The sequence below is a fragment of the Panulirus ornatus genome, chromosome 62, assembly GCF_036320965.1.
Source record: "Panulirus ornatus isolate Po-2019 chromosome 62, ASM3632096v1, whole genome shotgun sequence".
Lineage (NCBI taxonomy): Eukaryota > Metazoa > Arthropoda > Malacostraca > Decapoda > Palinuridae > Panulirus > Panulirus ornatus.
This window is the reverse complement of record NC_092285.1, coordinates 5,302,565-5,324,076: the sequence shown is the minus strand read 5'-3', so window position 1 is coordinate 5,324,076 and position 21,512 is coordinate 5,302,565. Positions and strand designations below refer to the sequence as shown.

The window sequence follows — 21,512 nt, the reverse complement described above, 5'->3', positions numbered from 1 at the left end:
TCATCTCTAAACAGTAATTACCTAGATTTTTTCCTCACCTTTACTTCACTCTCTTTTCATTCTGTATTTCATCTGTGGTTCACTTTCAATTAGGACTTTTGTCTATGACTGTTGCCTACAAAAAAGAAACCTGGTTTCTGTTTTGTTTACAAGTTTCATGGACTGAGACCAGCTGTTGATATCTATCAGGCTGTACCTGGTAGACTGCTACAGTATATCAATGTGAGGATTTCATTCATCAGTTATCATGGATTTTATCAATCTGTACATAGGTTTAAGATATTGGTAAAAGTGCATTTCAGTGGTGTGAAACCAACATATAAACATAGCATATTGAGGGTGATATGACATACTAGTGTTTAAGTGATGTATAACGTGAACACTGGTGATTTATAATGTGTTGGTTTTTCCTATGCTGAAGGGTTCTGAAGGTATGGGAAAGCTTAGGGTTAATGTGAGTGAAAGCATAACTGAAAGCAAATGGAACCTTTCAAAACTTTACTTTATGTTCCTCTGAGGGCTGAATTATATCCCATTTTCATTATCATGTTACAAATATATTTATATGTCGTCTGTTGTCCACTTTTTCTGACCTTAGTAACAGGTCAAAAATTGCTGAAATTGTTCTTTTCAGTTAATATTTTTGTAAGTACCTTAAGAAATGGTTGTTTTGTTAGTAAGAGTGTAAGTGAATATTTACATGCTGTTTCTGTTGTTGGAGTGAGGAGGTTTTGACAAATTGAGAAAATTAGCGAGGAAAGATTGACAAACAGGATATTTGGGTCTAAGATGGGGGAACAAGGATAAGCAGGAGACCAAATTGGAGGTAGAAGGATGGAGCGAAAAAAGATTTTGAGCAATAGGGAGCTCTGGTTTTGGTGCATCACACATGACAGCTAGAAAATGAGAGTGAGCGGATGTGGCCTTTTTTAATCTGTTTCCTGGCGCTACCTTGCTGATGTAGGGGGATGGTGATGCTGTTTCCTGTGGGGTGGGGTGATATCCAGAGTAGATGAATGTGAGCAAATATAAATATGTATATGTATATATATATATTTTTTTTTTTTTTTTTTTTTATACTTTGTCGCTGTCTCCCGCGTTTGCGAGGTAGTGCAAGGAAACAGACGAAGAAATGGCCCAACCACCCCCATACACATGTATATACATACGTCCACACATGCAAATATACATGCATACACAGCTTTCCATGGTTTACCCCAGACGCTTCACATGCCCTGATTCAATCCACTGACAGCATGTCAACCCCGGTATACCACATCGATCCAATTCACTCTATTCCTTGCCCTCCTTTCACCCTCCTGCATGTTCAGGCCCCGATCACACAAAATCTTTTTCACTCCATCTTTCCACCTCCAATTTGGTCTCCCACTTCTCGTTCCCTCCACCTCCGACACATATATCGTCTTGGTCAACCTTTCCTCACTCATTCTCTCCATGTGCCCAAACCATTTCAAAACACCCTCTTCTGCTCTCTCAACCACGCTCTTTTTATTTCCACACATCTCTCTTACCCTTACGTTACTTACTCGATCAAACCACCTCACACCACACATTGTCCTCAAACATCTCATTTCCAGCACATCCATCCTCCTGCGCACAACTCTATCCATAGCCCACGCCTCGCAACCATACAACATTGTTGGAACCACTATTCCTTCAAACATACCCATTTTTGCTTTCCGAGATAATGTTCTCGACTTCCACACATTCTTCAAGGCTCCCAGAATTTTCGCCCCCTCCCCCACCCTATGATCCACTTCTACTTCCATGGTTCCATCCACTGACAGATCCACTCCCAGATATCTAAAACACTTCACTTCCTCCAGTTTTTCTCCATTCAAACTCACCTCCCAATTGACTTGACCCTCAACCCTACTGTACCTAATAACCTTGCTCTTATTCACATTTACTCTTAACTTTCTTCTTCCACACACTTTACCAAACTCAGTCACCAGCTTCTGCAGTTTCTCACATGAATCAGCCACCAGCGCTGTATCATCAGCGAACAACAACTGACTCACTTCCCAAGCTCTCTCATCCCCAACAGACTTCATACTTGCCCCTCTTTCCAGGACTCTTGCATTTACCTCCCTAACAACCCCATCCATGTATATATATATATATATATATATATATATATATATATATGTATATGTATATATGTATATATATGTATATGTATGGGTTTTCAGAAAAGAAGAGTGAATGTTGGGGTGAAGAGGGTGGTGAGAGTAAGTGAGCTTGAGAAGGAGACCTGTGTGAGGAAGTACCAGGAGAGACTGAGTACAGAATGGAAAAAGGTGAGAACAATGGAAGTAAGGGGAGTGGGGGAGGAATGGGATGTATTTAGGGAATCAGTGATGGATTGCACAAAAGATGCTTGTGGCATGAGAAGAGTGGGAGGTGGGTTGATTAGAAAGGGTAGTGAGTGGTGGGATGAAGAAGTAAGAGTATTAGTGAAAGAGAAGAGAGAGGCATTTGGACGATTTTTGCAGGGAAAAAATGCAATTGAGTGGGAGATGTATAAAAGAAAGAGACAGGAGGTCAAGAGAAAGGTGCAAGAGGTGAAAAAGAGGGCAAATGAGAGTTGGGGTGAGAGAGTATCATTAAATTTTAGGGAGAATAAAAAGATGTTCTGGAAGGAGGTAAATAAAGTGCGTAAGACAAGGGAGTAAATGGGAACTTCGGTGAAGGGCGCAAGTGGGGAGGTGATAACAAGTAGTGGTGATGTGAGAAGGAGATGGAGTGAGTATTTTGAAGGTTTGTTGAATGTGTTTGATGATAGAGTGGCAGATATAGGGTGTTTTGGTCGAGGTGGTGTGCAAAGTGAGAGGGTTAGGGAAAATGATTTGGTAAACAGAGAAGAGGTAGTGAAAGCTTTGCGGAAGATGAAAGCCGGCAAGGCAGCAGGTTTGGATGGTATTGCAGTGGAATTTATTAAAAAAGGGGGTGACTGTATTGTTGACTGGTTGGTAAGGGTATTTAATGTATGTATGACTCATGGTGAGGTGCCTGAGGATTGGCGGAATGCGTGCATAGTGCCATTGTACAAAGGCAAAAGGGATAAGAGTGAGTGCTCAAATTACAGAGGTATAAGTTTGTTGAGTATTCCTGGTAAATTATATGGGAGGGTATTGATTGAGAGGGTGAAGGCATGTACAGAGCATCAGATTGGGGAAGAGCAGTGTGGTTTCAGAAGTGGTAGAGGATGTGTGGATCAGGTGTTTGCTTTGAAGAATGTATGTGAGAAATACTTAGAAAAGCAAGTGGATTTGTATGTAGCATTTATGGATCTGGAGAAGGCATATGATAGAGTTGATAGAGATGCTCTGTGGAAGGTATGAAGAATATATGGTGTGGGAGGAAAGTTGTTAGAAGCAGTGAAAAGTTTTTATCGAGGATGTAAGGCATGTGTACGTGTAGGAAGAGAGAAAAGTGATTGGTTCTCAGTGAATGTAGGTTTGCGGCAGGGGTGTGTGATGTCTCCATGGTTGTTTAATTTGTTTATGGATGGGGTTGTTAGGGAGGTAAATGCAAGAGTTTTGGAAAGAGGGGCAAGTATGAAGTCTGTTGGGGATGAGAGAGCTTGGGAAGTGAGTCAGTTGTTGTTCGCTGATGATACAGCGCTGGTGGCTGATTCATGTGAGAAACTGCAGAAGCTGGTGACTGAGTTTGGAAAAGTGTGTGGAAGAAGAAAGTTAAGAGTAAATGTGAATAAGAGCAAGGTTATTAGGTACAGTAGGGTTGAGGGTCAAGTCAATTGGGAGGTGAGTTTGAATGGAGAAAAACTGGAGGAAGTGAAGTGTTTTAGATATCTGGGAGTGGATCTGGCAGCGGATGGAACCATGGAAGCGGAAGTGGATCATAGGGTGGGGGAGGGGGCGAAAATCCTGGGGGCCTTGAAGAATGTGTGGAAGTCGAGAACATTATCTCGGAAAGCAAAAATGGGTATGTTTGAAGGAATAGTGGTTCCAACAATGTTGTATGGTTGCGAGGCGTGGGCTATGGATAGAGTTGTGCGCAGGAGGATGGATGTGCTGGAAATGAGATGTTTGAGGACAATGTGTGGTGTGAGGTGGTTTGATCGAGTGAGTAACGTAAGGGTAAGAGAGATGTGTGGAAATAAAAAGAGCGTGGTTGAGAGAGCAGAAGAGGGTGTTTTGAAGTGGTTTGGGCACATGGAGAGGATGAGTGAGGAAAGATTGACCAAGAGGATATATGTGTCGGAGGTGGAGGGAACGAGGAGAAGAGGGAGACCAAATTGGAGGTGGAAAGATGGAGTGAAAAAGATTTTGTGTGATCGGGGCCTGAACATGCAGGAGGGTGAAAGGAGGGCAAGGAATAGAGTGAATTGGAGCGATGTGGTATACCGGGGTTGACGTGCTGTCAGTGGATTGAAGCAGTGCATGTGAAGCGTCTGGGGTAAACCATGGAAAGCTGTGTAGGTATGTATATTTGCGTGTGTGGACGTATGTATATACATGTGTATGGGGGGGGGGTTGGGCCATTTCTTTCGTCTGTTTCCTTGCGCTACCTCGCAAACGCGGGAGACAGCGACAAAGTATAATAAAAAAAAATAAAAAATAGTATATAGGTATATGTATATGTATGTGGGAAGTATTCTTTCTCCCCTATCCCCTGGGATAATATATATATATATATATATATATATATATATATATATATATATATATATATATATATATATATATATATACATATATATATATATATATATATATATATTCTTTTTTTTTTTTTTTTTCATTTTTTTTTTATTCGCCATTTCCCGCATTAGCGAGGTAGCGCTAAGAACAGAGGACTGGGCCTTTGAGGGAATATCCTCACCTGGCCCCCTTCTCTGTTCCTTCTTTTGGAAAAAAAAAAAAAAAAAAAGAGAGGGGAGGATTTCCAGCCCCCCGCTCCCTTCCCTTTTAGTCGCCTTCTACGACACGCAGGGAATACGTGGGAAGTATTCTTTCTCCCCTATCCCCAGGGATATATATATATATATATATATTTTTTTTTTTTTGCTTTGTCGCTGTCTCCCGCGTTTGCGAGGTAGTGCAAGGAAACAGACGAAGAAATGGCCCAACCCACCCCCATACACATGTATATACATACGTCCACACATGCAAAATATACATGCATACACAGCTTTCCATGGTTTACCCCAGACGCTTCACATGCCCTGATTCAATCCACTGACAGCATGTCAACCCTGGTATACCACATCGATCCAATTCACTCTATTCCTTGCCCTCCTTTCACCCTCCTGCATGTTCAGGCCCCGATCACACAAAATCTTTTTCACTCCATCTTTCCACCTCCAATTTGGTCTCCCACTTCTCCTCGTTCCCTCCACCTCCGACACATATATCGTCTTGGTCAACCTTTCCTCACTCATTCTCTCCATGTGCCCAAACCATTTCAAAACACCCTCTTCTGCTCTCTCAACCACGCTCTTTTTATTTCCACACATCTCTCTTACCCTTACGTTACTTACTCGATCAAACCACCTCACACCACACATTGTTCTCAAACATCTCATTTCCAACACATTCATCCTCCTGCGCACAACTCTATCCATAGCCCACGCCTCGCAACCATACAACATTGTTGGAACCACTATTCCTTCAAACATACCCATTTTTGCTTTCCGAGATAATGTTCTCGACTTCCACACATTCTTCAAGGCTCCCAGAATTTTCGCCCCCTCCCCCACCCTATGATCCACTTCCACTTCCATTCCTCCCCCACTCCCCTTACTTCCATTGTTCTCACCTTTTTCCATTCTGTACTCAGTCTCTCCTGGTACTTCCTCACACAAGTCTCCTTCCCAAGCTCACTTACTCTCACCACCCTCTTCACCCCAACATTCACTCTTCTTTTCTGAAAACCCATACAAATCTTCACCTTAGCCTCCACAAGGTAATGATCAGACATCCCTCCATTTGCACCTCTCAGCACATTAACATCCAAAAGTCTCTCTTTCGCGCGCCTGTCAATTAACACGTAATCCAATAATGCTCTCTGGCCATCTATCCTACTTACATACGTATACTTATGTATATCTCGCTTTTTAAACCAGGTATTCCCAATCACCAGTCCTTTTTCAGCACATAAATATACAAGCTCTTCACCATTTTCATTTACAACACTGAACACCCCATGTATACCAATTATTCCCTCAACTGCCACATTACTCACCTTTGTATTCAAATCACCCATCACTATAACCCGGTCTTGTGCATCAAAACCACTAACACACTCATTCAGCTGCTCCCAAAACACTTGCCTCTCATGATCTTTCTTCTCATGCCCAGGTGCATATGCACCAATAATCACCCATGTCTCTCCATCAACTTTCAGTTTTACCCATATTAATCGAGAATTTACTTTCTTACATTCTATCACATATTCTCACAACTGTTTCAGGAGTATTGCTACTCCTTCCCTTGCTCTTGTCCTCTCACTAACCCCTGACTTTACTCCCAAGACATTCCCAAACCACTCTTCCCCTTTACCCATGAGCTTCGTTTCATTCAGAGCCAAAACATCCAGGTTCCTTTCCTCAAACATACTACCTATCTCTCCTTTTTTCACATCTTGGTTACTTCCACACACATTTAGACACCCCAGTCTGAGCCGTCGAGGAGGATGAGCACTCCCCGCGTGACTCCTTCTTCTGTTTCCCATTTTAGAAAGTTAAAAAAAAAAATACAAGGAGGGGAGGATTTCTGGGCCCCCGCTCCCGTCCCCTCTAGTCGCCTTCTACGATATATATATATATATATATATATATATATATATGACAGCTAGAGACTGAGTGTGAACGAATGTGGATTTTGTCTTTTCCTAGCGCTACCTCGCGCACGCGCTGGGGAGCAAGTATGAATATGTACATGTGTATATATGTGTATGTCTGTGTATGTATATGTGTGTATACGTTGAAATGTAGAGGTATGTATATGTGCGTGCATGAGTGTGCATGTATAAACATGTGTATGTGGGTGGGATGGACCATTCTTTCGTCTGTTTCCTTGCACTACCTCACTAACGCGGGAGACAGCGACAAATGAGAGTTGGGGTGAGAGAGTGGCATTAAGTTTTAGGGAAAATAAAAAGATATTTTGGAAGTAGTTAAATATGTTCGTAAGACAAGAGAACAAATGGGGGCATCGGTGAAGGGGGCTAATGGGGAGGTAATAAGTAGTGGTGATGTGAAAAGTAGACGGAGTGAGTATTTTGAAGGTTTGTTGAGTGTAGATGATAGAGTTGCAGATATAGGGTGCTTTGGACAAGGTGGTGTGCGAGATGAGAGGGTTAGGGAGTTAGATTTGGTAACACAGAAGAGGTAGTAAAAGTTTTGTGGAAGATGAAAGCCGGCTAGGCAGCGGGTTTGGATGGTATTACAGTGGAATTTATTAAGAAAGAAAAAAAGGGGTGACTGTGTTGTTGACTGGTTGGTAAGGATATTTAATGTATGTATGACTCATGGTGAGGTGAATGAGGATTGGCGGAATGCTTGCATAGTGCCATTGTACAAAGGCAAAAGGGATAAGAGTGAGTGCTCAAATTACAGAGGTATAAGTTTGTTGAGTATTCCTGGTAAATTATATGGGAGGGTATTGATTGAGAGGGTGAAGGCATGTACAGAGCATCAGATTGGGGAAGAGCAGTGTGGTTTTAGAAGTGGTAGAGGATGTGTGGATCAGGTGTTTCCCTTTAAGAATGTATGTGAGAAATACTTAGAAAAGCAAATGGATTTGTATATAGCATTTATGGATCTGGAGAAGGCATATGATAGAGTTGATATAGATGCTATGTGGAAGGTATTAAGAATGTATGGTGTGGGAGGCAAGTTGTTAGAAGCAGTGAAAAGTTTTTATCGAGGATGTAAGGCATGTGTACGTGTAGGAAGAGAGGAAAGTGATTGGTTCTCAGTGAATGTCGGTTTGCGTTAGGGGTGCGTGATGTCTTCGTGGTTCTTTAATTTGTTTATGGATGGGGTTGTTAGGGAGGTGAATGCAAGAGTCTTGGAGAGAGGGGCAAGTATGCAGTCTGTTGTGGATGAGAGAGCTTGGGAAGTGAGTCAGTCCTTGTTGGCTGATGATACATCGCTGGTGGCTGATTCGTGTGAGAAACTGCAGAAGCTGGTGACTGAGTTTGGTAAAGTGTGTGAAAGGAGAAAGCTGAGTAAATGTAAATAAGAGCAAGGTTATTAGGTAGAGTAGGGTTGAGGGACAAGTCGACTAGGAGGTAAGTTTGAATGGAGAAAAATTGGGGGAAGTGAAGTGTTTTAGATATCTTGGAGTGGATTTAGCAACGGATGGAATCATGGAAGCGGAAGTGAGTCACAGGGTGGGGGAGGGGATGAAAGTTCTGGGAGCGTTGAAAAATGTGTGGAAGGCGAGAACGTTATCTCGGAAAGCAAAAAAATGGGTATGTTTGAAGGAATAGTTGTTCCAACAATGTTATATGGTTGCTAGACGTGGGCTCTAGATGGAGTTGTGCGGTGGACGGTGGATGTGCTGGAAATGAGATGTTTGAGGACAATATGTGGTGTGAGGTGGTTTGATTGAGTAAGTAATGAAAGGGCAAGAGAGATGTGGGGTAATAAAAAGAGTGTGGTTGAGAGAGCAGAAGAGGATGTTTTGAAATGGTTTGGTCACATGGAGAGAATGAGTGAGGAAAGGTTGACAAAGAGGATATGTGTATCAGAGGTGGAGGGAATGAGAAGTGGGAGACCAAATTGGAGGTGGAAGGATGGAGTGAAAAAGATTTTGAGCGATCGGGGCCTTAACATGCAGGATGGTGAAAGGCGTACAAGGAATAAAATGAATTGGAACGATGTGGTATACCGAGGTCGTTATTCTGTCAGTGGATTGAACCAGGGCATGTGAGGCGTCTGGGGTAAACCATGGAAAGTTTTTTTGTGGGCCTGGATATGGAAAGGGAGCTGTGGTTTCGGTGCATTATACATGACAGCTAGAGACTGTGTGTGAACGAATGTGGCCTTTGTTGTCTTTTCCTAGCGCTACTTCACGCGCTTGCGGGGGGAAGGGGTTGTCATTTCATGTGTGGCGGGGTGGCGACGGGAATGAATAAAGGCAGCGAGTATGAATTATGTCTCTCCATGTGACCAAACCATTTCAAAACACCCCCCTTCTGCTCTCTCAACCACACTCTTTTTATTACCACACATCTCTTTTACCCTTTCGTTACTTACTCGATCAAACCACCTTACACCACATATTGCCCTCAAACATCTCATTTCCAACAAATCCACCCTCCTGCGCACAACTCTATCTATAGCCCACGCTTTGCAACCATATAGCATTGGTGGAACCACTGTTCCATCAAATGTTCTCGCCTTCCACACATTTTTCAACGCCTCCAGAACTTTCTCCCCCTCCCCCACCCTGGTTATATCCGTTGCCAAATCCACTCCCAGATATCTAAAACACCTCACTTCCTGCAGTTTTTGTTCATTCAAACTTACCTCCCAATTGACTTGTCCCTCAACCCTACTTTACCTAATGACCTTGCTCTTATTCACATTTACTCTCAGCTTTTTTCTTTCACACACTACAACAAACTCAGTCACCAGCTTCTGCAGTTTCTCACCCGAATCAGCCACCAGCGCTGTATCATCAGCCAACAACAACTGACTCACTTCCCTAGCCCTCTCATCCACAACAGACAGCATGCTTGCCCCTCTCTCCAAAACTCTTGCATTCACCTCCCTAACAACCCCATCCATCAACCAATTAAAGAACCATGGAGACATCACACACCCCTGCCGCAAACCTACATTCACTGAGAACCAATCACTGTCCTCTCTTCCTACACGTACACATACCTTACATCCTCGATAGGAACTTTTCACTGCTTCTAACAACTTGCCTCCGAGACTATATATTCTTAATACCTTCCACAGAGCATTTTTGTCAACTCTATCATATGCCTTCTCCTGATCCCTAAATGGTACATACATATCCATTTGCTTTTCTAAGTATTTCTCACATACATTCTTCAAAGCAAACACCTGATCCACACATCCTCTACCACTTCTGAAGCCACACTGCTCTTCCCCAATCTGATGCTGTGTACATGCCTTCACCCTCTCAATGAATACCCTCCCATATAATTTCCGAGGAATAATCAACCAACTTATACCTCTGTAATTTGAGCACTCACTCTTATCCCCTTTGCCTTTGTACAATGGCACTATGCAAGCATTCCGCCAATCCTCAGGCACCTCACCATGAGTCACACATATATTAGATATCCTTACCAACCAGTCAACAACACAGTCATCCCCTTTTTTGATAAATTTCACTGCAATACCATCCAAACCCGCTGTCTTGCCGGCTTTCATCTTCCGCAAAGCTTCTACCACCTCTTCTCTGTTTGCCAAATCATTCTCCCTAACCTTCTCACTTCGCACACCACCTCGACCAAAGCACCCTATATCTGCCACTTTGTCACCTAACACATTCTACAAACCTTCAAAATACTCACTACATCTCCTCACATCACCACTACTTGTTATTACCTTCCCATTAGCCCCCTTCACCGATGTTCCCATTTGTTCTCTTGTCTTACGCACTTTATTTACCTCCTTCCAAAACATCTTTTTATTCTCCCTAAAACTTAATGATACTCTCTCACGCCAACTCTCATTTGCCCTCTTTTTCACCTCTTGCACCTTTCTCTTGTCCTCCTGCATCTTTCTTTAATGCATCTCTTAGTCATTTACTCTGTTTCCATGCAAAAATCGTCCAAATGCTTCTTTCTTTTCTTTCATATTATAATCTTACTTCTTCATCCCACCACTCACTACCCTTTCTTATCAACCCACCTCCCACGCTTCTCGTGCCACAAGCATCTTTTGCGCAAGCCATCACTGCTTCCCTAAATACATCCCATTCCTCCCCCACTCCCCTTACGTCCTTTGATCTCACCAATTTTCCATTCTGCACTCAGTCTCTCCTGGTACGTCCTCACACAAGTCTCCGACCCAAGCTCACTTACTCTCACCACCCTCTTCACCCCAACTTTCTTCTTTTCTGAAAATCTCTACAAATCTTCACCTTATCCTTCACAAGATAGTGGTCAAACATCCCTCCAGTTTCACCTCTCAGCACATTAACATCCAAAAGTTTCTCTTTCGCGCGCCTATCAATTAACACGTAATCCAGTAACGCTCTCTGGCCTTCTCTTCAACTTACATACGTATACTTATGTATATCTCGCTTTTAAACCAGGTATTCCCAATCACCAGTCCTTTTTCAGCACACAAATCTACCAGCTCTTCACCATTTCCATTTACAAGACTGAACACCCCATATACACCCTCAACTGCCACATTACTCACCTTTGCATCCAAATCACCATCACTATAACCCGGTCTCGTGAATCAAAACTACTTTTACACTCACTCATCTGCTCCCAAAACACTTGCCTCTCATGATCTTCCTTCTCATGCCCAGGTGCATAGGCACTAATAATCACCCATCTCTATCCACTTTCAGGTTTACCCATATCAATTTAGAGTTTACTTTCTTAGACTCTCTCACATACTCCCACAACTCCTGTTTCAGGAGTAGTGCTACTCCTTTTGTCCTCTCACCAACCCCTGACTTTACTCCCAAAACATTCCCAAACCACTCTTCCCCTTTACCCTTGAGCTTCGTTTCACTCAGAGCTAAAACATCCAGGTCCCTTTCCTCAAACATACTACCTATCTCTCCTTTTTTCTCTTCTTGGTTACATCCACACACATTTAAACATCCCAATCTGAGCCTTCGAGGAGGATGAGCACTCCCCGCGTGACTCCTTCTTCTGTTTCCCCTTTTAGAAAGTTAAAATAAAAGGAGGGGAGGGTTTCCAGCTCCCCGCTCCCGTCCCCTTTAGTCGCCTTCTGTGACACGTGAGGAATGCGTGGGAAGTATTCTTTCTCCCCTATCCCCAGGGATATATATATATATATATATATATATATATATATATATATATATATATATATATATATATATATATATAATATATATATATATATATATATATATATATATATATATATATATATATATATATATATATATATATATATATATATTTATTTATTTATTTATTATACTTTGTCGCTGTCTCCCGCGTTTGCGAGGTAGCGCAAGGAAACAGACGAAAGAAATGGCCCAACCCCCCCCCATACACATGTATATACATACGTCCACACACGCAAATATACATACATACACAGCTTTCCATGGTTTACGCCAGACGCTTCACATGCCTTGATTCAATCCACTGACAGCACGTCAACCCCGGTATACCACATCGTTCCAATTCACTCTATTCCTTGCCCTCCTTTCACCCTCCTGCATGTTCAGGCCCCGATCACACAAAATCTTTTTCACTCCATCTTTCCACCTCCAATTTGGTCTCCCTCTTCTCCTCGTTCCCTCCACCTCCGACACATATATCCTCTTGGTCAATCTTTCCTCACTCATTCTCTCCATGTGCCCAAACCACTTCAAAACACCCTCTTCCGCTCTCTCAACCACGCTCTTTTTATTTCCACACATCTCTCTTACCCTTACGTTACTCACTCGATCAAACCACCTCACACCACACATTGTCCTCAAACATCTCATTTCCAGCACATCCATCCTCCTGCGCACAACTCTATCCATAGCCCACGCCTCGCAACCATACAACATTGTTGGAACCACTATTCCTTCAAACATACCCATTTTTGCTTTCCGAGATGATGTTCTCGACTTCCACACATTCTTCAAGGCTCCCAGAATTTTCGCCCCCTCCCCCACCCTATGATCCACTTCCGCTTCCATGGTTCCATCCGCTGCCAGATCCACTCCCAGGTATCTAAAACACTTCACTTCCTCCAGTTTTTCTCCATTCAAACTCACCTCCCAGTTGACTTGACCCTCAACCCTACTGTACCTAATAACCTTGCTCTTATTCACATTTACTCTTAACTTTCTTCTTCCACACACTTTACCAAACTCAGTCACCAGCTTCTGCAGTTTCTCACATGAATCAGCCACCAGCGCTGTATCATCAGCGAACAACAACTGACTCACTTCCCAAGCTCTCTCATCCCCAACAGACTTCATACTTGCACCTCTTTCCAAAACTCTTGCATTTACCTCCCTAACAACTCCATCCATAAACAAATTAAACAACCATGGAGACATCACACACCCCTGCCGCAAACCTACATTCACCGAGAACCAATCACTCTCCTCTCTTCCTACACGTACACATGCCTTACATCCTCGATAAAAACTTTTCACTGCTTCTAACAACTTTCCTCCCACACCATATATTCTTAATACCTTCCACAGAGCATCTCTGTCAACTCTATCATATGCCTTCTCCAGATCCATAAATGCTACATACAAATCCATTTGCTTTTCTAAGTATTTCTCACATACATTCTTCAAAGCAAACACCTTATCCACACATCCTCTACCACTTCTGAAACCACACTGCTCTTCCCCAATCTGATGCTCTGTACATGCCTTCACCCTCTCAATCAATACCCTCCCATATAATTTACCAAGAATACTCAACAAACTTATACCTCTGTAATTTGAGCACTCACTCTTATCCCCTTTGCCTTTGTACAATGGCACTATGCACGCATTCCGCCAATCCTCAGGCACCTCACCATGAGTCATACATACATTAAATAACCTTACCAACCAGTCAACAATACAGTCACCCCCTTTTTTAATAAATTCCACTGCAATACCATCCAAACCTGCTGCCTTGCCGGCTTTCATCTTCCGCAAAGCTCTCACTACCTCTTCTCTGTTTACCAAATCATTTTCCCCAACCCTCTCACTTTGCACACCACCTCGACCAAAACACCCTATATCTGCCACTCTATCATCAAACACATTCAACAAACCTTCAAAATACTCACTCCATCTCCTTCTCACATCGCCACTACTTGTTATCACCTCCCCATTTGCGCCCTTCACTGAAGTTCCCATTTGCTCCCTTGTCTTACGCACTTTATTTACCTCCTTCCAGAACATCTTTTTATTCTCCCTAAAATTTAATGATACTCTCTCACCCCTACTCTCATTTGCCCTTTTTTTCACCTCTTGCACCTTTCTCTTGACCTCCTGTCTCTTTCTTTTATACATCTCCCACTCAATTGCATTTTTTCCCTGCAAAAATCGTCCAAATGCCCCTCTCTTCTCTTTCACTAATACTCTTACTTCTTCATCCCACCACTCACTACCCTTTCTAATCAACCCACCTCCCACTCTTCTCATGCCACAAGCATCTTTTGCGCAATCCATCACTGATTCCCTAAATACATCCCATTTCTCCCCCACTCCCCTTACTTCCATTGTTCTCACCTTTTTCCATTCTGTACTCAGTCTCTCCTGGTACTTCCTCACACAGGTCTCCTTTCCAAGCTCACTTACTCTCACCACCCTCTTCACCCCAACATTCACTCTTCTTTTCTGAAAACCCATACAAATCTTCACCTTAGCCTCCACAAGATAATGATCAGACATCCCTCCAGTTGCACCTCTCAGCACATTAACATCCAAAAGTCTCTCTTTCGCACGCCTGTCAATTAACACGTAATCCAATAACGCTCTCTGGCCATCTCTCCTACTTGCATAAGTATACTTATGTATATCTCGCTTTTTAAACCAGGTATTCCCAATCATCAGTCCTTTTTCAGCACATAAATCTACAAGCTCTTCACCATTTCCATTTACAACACTGAACACCCCATGTATACCAATTATTCCCTCAACTGCTACATTACTCACCTTTGCATTCAAATCACCCATCACTATAACCCGGTCTCGTGCATCAAAACCACTAACACACTCATTCAGCTGCTCCCAAAACACTTGCCTCTCATGATCTTTCTTCTCATGCCCAGGTGCATATGCACCAATAATCACCCACCTCTCTCCATCAACTTTCAGTTTTACCCTTATTAATCGAGAATTTACTTTCTTACATTCTATCACATACTCCCACAACTCATGTTTCAGGAGTATTGCTACTCCTTCCCTTGCTCTTGTCCTCTCACTAACCCCTGACTTTATTCCCCAGACATTCCCAAACCACTCTTCCCCTTTACCCTTGAGCTTCGTTTCACTCAGAGCCAAAACATCCAGGTTCCTTTCCTCAAACATACTACCTATCTCTCCTTTTTTCACATCTTGGTTACATCCACACACATATATCCCTGGGGATAGGTGAGAATGAATATTTCCCATGTATTCCCTGCATGTCGTAGAAGGCGACTAAAAGGGGAGGGAAGATAGAATGAAACAAAATATTTATTTATATGTATTATACTTTCTCGTTGTCTCCCGTGTTACTGAAGTAGCACAAGGAAACAGACGAAAGAATGGCCTAATTCACCCACATACGCATGTATATACATGAACGCCCACACACGCACATATACATTTAAAATAAAGTTCAACGTATACATACATAGATTTATACAGATATACACATGTACATATTCATACTTGCTGCCTTCATCCATTCTCGTCGCCATCCCGCCAGACTTGAAATAGCACCCCCCCCCCCCTCCCCGTGCACGCGCGAGGTAGCGCCAGAAAAAGACAGTAAATTCCACATTCGTTCACACTCAGTCTCTAGCTGTCATGTGTATTGCATCGAAACCACAGCTTTCTTTCCACATCCAGGCCCCATAAAACTTTCCATGGTTTACCCCAGACGCTTCACATGCCCTGCTTCAATCCATTGACAGCACCTCGGCCCCGGTATACCACATCGTTCCAATTCACTCTATTCCTTGCACGCCTTTCACCCTCCTGCATGTTCAGGCCCCGATCGCTCATAATCTTTTTCACTCCATCTTTCCACCTCCAATTTGGTCTCCCACTTCTCCTCGTTCCCTCCTTCTCTGACACATATATCCTCTTTGTCAATCTTTCCTCACTCATTCTTTCCATTTAACCAAGCCATTGTAATACACCTTCTTCTGCTCTCTCTACCAAACTCTTTTTATTACCACACATCTCTCTTACCCTTTTATTACTTACTCGATGAAACCACCTCACACCTCAAATTGTCTTCAAACATTTCATTTCCAACTCATCTTCCCTCCTCCACATAACCTCATCTATAGCCCACGCGTGCCTCGCAACCATATAACATTGTTGGAACCACTATTCCTTCAAACATACCCATTTTTGCTCTCCGAGATGGTGTTCTCGGCTTCCACACATTCTTTAACGCTCCCAGAACCTTCGCCCTCTCCCCCACCGTGTGACTCACGTCCGCTTCCCTCTTCCCATCCGCTGCTAAATCCACTCCCAGATAAAGAGAACACTTCACTTCCTCTAGCTTTTCTCCATTCAAATTTACCTCCCAATATACTTGACCCTCAACCCTACTGTACCTGATAACCTTGCTCTTATTCACATTATTCTCAGCTTTCTTCTTTCACACACTTCATCAAACTCAGTCACCAGCTGTATCATCAGCGAACAACAACTGACTCACTTCCCAAGCCCTCTCATCCACAGCAGACTGCATACTTGCCCCTCTTTCCAACCTTCTCATTCACTTTCCTAGCAACCCCATCCTCCATAAAGAAATTAAACAACCATTGTAACATCAGGCATCTCTGCCGCACACCGACATTCACTGAGAACCAATCACTTTCCTCTTTTCCTACTCGCACACATGCCTTTCATCCTTGATAAAAACTTTTCACAGCTTCTAACAACTTGCCTCCCACACCATATATTCTTAATACCTTCCACAGAGCATCTCTATCAACTCTTATCATATGCCTTCTCCAGATCCATAAATGCTACATACAAATCCATTTGCTTTTTCTAAGTATTTCTCACATACATTCTTCAAAGGAAACACCTGATCCACACATCCTCTACCACTTCTGAAACCACACTGCTCTTCCCCAATCTGATGCTCTGTACATGCCTTCACCCTCTCAATCAATACCCTCCCATATAATTTCCCAGGAATACTCAACAAACTTATACCTCTGTAATCTGGACACTCACCTTTATCCCCTTTGCCTTTGTATAATAGCACTATGCATGCATTCCGCCAATCCTCAGGCACTTTACCGTGAACCATACATAAACTGAATATCGTCACCAACCAGTCAACAAAACAGTCACTTTTTTTTTTTTTTTGATAAATTCCACTGCAGTGACATCCAAACCCGCCGCCTTGCTGGCTTTCATCTTCCGCAAAACTTTCACCATCTCTTCTCTGTTTACCAAATCATTCTCCCTGACCCTCTCACTTCACACACCACCTCGACCAAAATACCCTAAATCTGCCACTCTATCATGAAACACATTCAACAACCCTTCAAAATGCTCACTCCATCTTCTTCTCACATCATCACTACATGTTATCACCTCCCCATTAGCCCCCTTCACCGATGTTCCCATTTGTTCTCTTGTCTTACGCACTTTATTTACCTCTTTCCAAAATATCTTTTTCTTCTCCCTCTCTTGACCTCTTGCCCCCTTTTTTTTTTTATACATCTCCCAATTATTTGCACTACTTCCTTGAAAAATCGTCTAAATGCCTCTCTCTTTTCTTTCACTAACAATCTTGCTTCTTCATCCCACCACTCACCACCCTTTCTGATCTGCCTTCTTCCCACCTTTCTCATGCCATAGGTTTTTTTTTGCGCAAGCCATCACTGCTTTCCTAAATACATCCCATTCCTTCCCCACTCCCCTTACGTCATTTGCTCTCACCTTTTTCCCTTCTGCACTCAATCTCTCCTGGTACCTCCTCACACAAGTCTTCTTTCGAAGCTTACTTACTCTCACCACTTTCTTCGCCCCAACATTCTCTCTTCTTTTCTGAAAATCTCTACAAATCTTCACCTTCACCTTCACAAGATGATCAGACATCCCTCCAGTTGCCCTTCTCAGCACATTAACATCCAAAAGTCTCCCTTTCACGCGCCTATCATTTAATACGTAATCCAGTAATGCTCTCTGGCCATCTCTCCTATTTTCATACGTATACTTATGTATATCTCTCTTTTTAAACCAGGTATTCCCAGTCACCAGTCCCTTTTCTGCACACAAATCTACCAGCTCTTCACCATTTCCATTTACAACACTGAACACTTCATGTACACCAATTATTCCCTCAACTGCCACATTACTCACCTTTGCATCCAAATCACCCATCACTACAACCCGGTCTCGTGTATCAAAGCTGCTAACACACTCACTCAGCTGCTTGGAAATTATTTGCTTCTCATGATCTTTCTTCTCTTGACCAGGTGCATGGGCACCAATAATCACCCATCTCCATCCATTTTCAGTTTTACCCATATCAATCTAGAGTTTACGTTCTTAGACTCTATAACATACTCCCACAACTCCTGCTTCAGGAGTAGTGCTACTCCTTCCTTTCCTCTTGTCCTCTCACCAACCTCTGACTTTACTTCCAAGACATTCCCAAATCACTCTTCCCCTTTACCCTTGAGCTTCGTTTCACTCAGAGCCAAAACGTCCAGTTTACTTTCTTCAAACATACTTCCTATCTCTTTTTTGTTTCATCTTGGTTACATCCACACGCATTTAGACACCCCAGTCTGAGCCTTCGAGGAGGATGAGCGCCAGTGGGATTCGCCTTACGGAAGCCATACTGGTGATTAGAGAGATGACTGTGATTTTCGAGGTGTTAAAGGATATGGGAGTTGAGGATGGATACGAAAGACTTTAGAAATGTTAGATGTCAAAGCAATAGGACAATAGTTAGATGGGTTAGAACGGTCACTCCTCTTAGTGGTGGGATGTATCAATGCATTTTTCCAAGAAGTTGGAAAAATTTTGATTTTTAAGCAGGAATGGAACAGACTAGCAAGCACAGGTGCAAGTTCAGAGGCACACGCTTTCAGTACACGGGGATGAATGCCATCAGGACCACAAGCCTTGCTTGTGTCCAGAGAAAGAAGCGCTTTTCGGACAGTTCGAAAAGAGATTACGAGAAGAGGCATAGGATTAGCAAGAGGAGCATGAGGGGTGAAGGAATGTTAGAATCATCCAAGGTGGAGTTAGAGGAGAAACGGGAACCAGAGAGAGCTGCTCTGTCTACGGGAGAGACAGCTATAGTACCGTCAGTACGGAAAAGTGAAGGAAAAGTAAAGCGACAGAAGTTGTTAGAGATTCCCTTAGCTAAAGACCAGAAAGACTTATCAGTGGATGACGAGGAGAGGTTATCACACTTCCTTTGAATAAAGAAACGCTTCATTAAAGCTGAATGGGAGCCAGAGGAGAGTTTTTCCAAGCCCGATATGCCTGATCACCTTGTCTGAATGGCCTTAGAACAGGAACGGTTGAACCATGGATTGGATGAAGAAGTCGTCTTGGAGGAAGAGGGGATGAATGCTTCCATTCCCGCAAGAATAACCTCTGCTATGCATTTGACGGAAATAGAAGCATCACCACAAAAGAGACAGTAATATACCCAGAGAAAGTCAGAAAAGAAGTTACGCAAGTTATTCCAATCAACTTTGTTCAGGTGCCAGTATTTACGTTTAGAAGGGGCTGCTGGAGGAGGAGGAGGTGCCGTTATAATAGATACATTTATGAGGGTGTGATTAAATGAACCAAATTGGTGGCGATATTGTGCGTTTTCAGCGGGTTGGACTAGAGGTGAAAAACAAATCCAGAATATTACGAAAGTGGTCTCGGCGGTCAAGAATAAGAGTAGGGTGGGAGATAATTTGATCTAAATCATTGAGAATGGAGAACGTGAGGGCTTCAATCCTTCCACCATCCATATGGGAGGAATTCAACCATTCCCTATGGTGAATGTTGAAATCTCCGAGGTAGAGGATCTCGGCCTGCGGGTGAGAGGATATCACAGTCTCATGGCAGGAGTTTAGACAGTCGAAGAATATAAAGATTGTTGAATTAGGAGACCAATAAGCGATACAAGAGGAAAAGGGTGGTAGTAGGGAGACAGACCTTGAGCCACATAACATCAAAGTTTGGAGACTCAGGGTCCTGAAGGCGTGCAGCAGATGCGTTTATGTTGGAATAAGCACAAACATCCACCTATGGACCGGAATCGTGAGTGGAAGGTTATAATTAGATATGAAAAAGGGGATTTATGAGAACCTATTTAGACAACTGTGTCTCATAGAGACGCAAGGTATCAGGAGAGGTAATAGACAGATGGTGTTCAACTGAGGAGAGGTTACCAGGAAGACCACGGATGTTGGTATAGTGAATAGAGGAAGGTCTGAGAGAGAGGGAAAGGTCGTGGGAGAAGCCAGAACCACTACTGCCAGAGGCCTCCCTCATTGGCAGGAGAGTCGGGCAGAAACCCAGAGATTCTTACCACCACATGATGGCCGAGGACCAGGGACCATAGCACCACATGATGGCCGAGGACCAGGGACCATAGCACCACATGATGGCCGAGGACCAGGGACCATAGCACCACATGATGGCCGAGGACCAGGGACCATAGCACCACATGATGGCCGAGGACCAGGGACCATAGCACCACATGATGGCCGAGGACCAGGGACCATAGCACCACATGATGGCCGAGGACCAGGGACCATAGTACCACATGATGGCCGAGGACCAGGGACCATAGCACCACATGATGGCCGAGGACCAGGGACCATAGCACCACATGATGGCCGAGGACCAGGGACCATAGCACCACATGATGGCCGAGGACCAGGGACCATAGTACCACATGATGGCCGAGGACCAGGGACCATAGCACCACATGATGGCCGAGGACCAGGGACCATAGCACCACATGATGGCCGAGGACCATAGCACCACATGATGGCCGAGGACCAGGGACCATAGCACCACATGATGGCCGAGGACCAGGGACCATAGTACCACATGATGGCCGAGGACCATAGCACCACATGATGGCCGAGGACCAGGGACCATAGCACCACATGATGGCCGAGGACCAGGGACCATAGCACCACATGATGGCCGAGGACCAGGGACCATAGCACCACATGATGGCCGAGGACCAGGGACCATAGCACCACATGATGGCCGAGGACCAGGGACCATAGTACCACATGATGGCCGAGGACCATAGCACCACATGATGGCCGTGGACCAGGGACCATAGTACCACATGATGGCCGAGGACCAGGGACCATAGCACCACATGATGGCCGAGGACCAGGTACCATAGCACCACATGATGGCCGAGGACCAGGGACCATAGCACCACATGATGGCCGAGGACCAGGGGCCATAGCACCACATGATGGCCGAGGACCAGGGACCATAGCACCACATGATGGCCGAGGACCAGGGACCATAGCACCACATGATGGCCGAGGACCAGCACCACATGATGGCCGAGGACCAGGGACCATAGCACCACATGATGGCCGAGGACCAGGGACCATAGCACCACATGATGGCCGAGGACCAGGG

General features: G+C 43.8%; 1 protein-coding gene across 1 annotated transcript in view; it reads left to right on the top strand.

The window, feature by feature from the left end:
* LOC139745709 (uncharacterized) overlaps positions 1 to 21,512 on the top strand; it is a 509,563-nt gene that overhangs the window by 148,920 nt on the left and 339,131 nt on the right. The window lies entirely within an intron of this gene.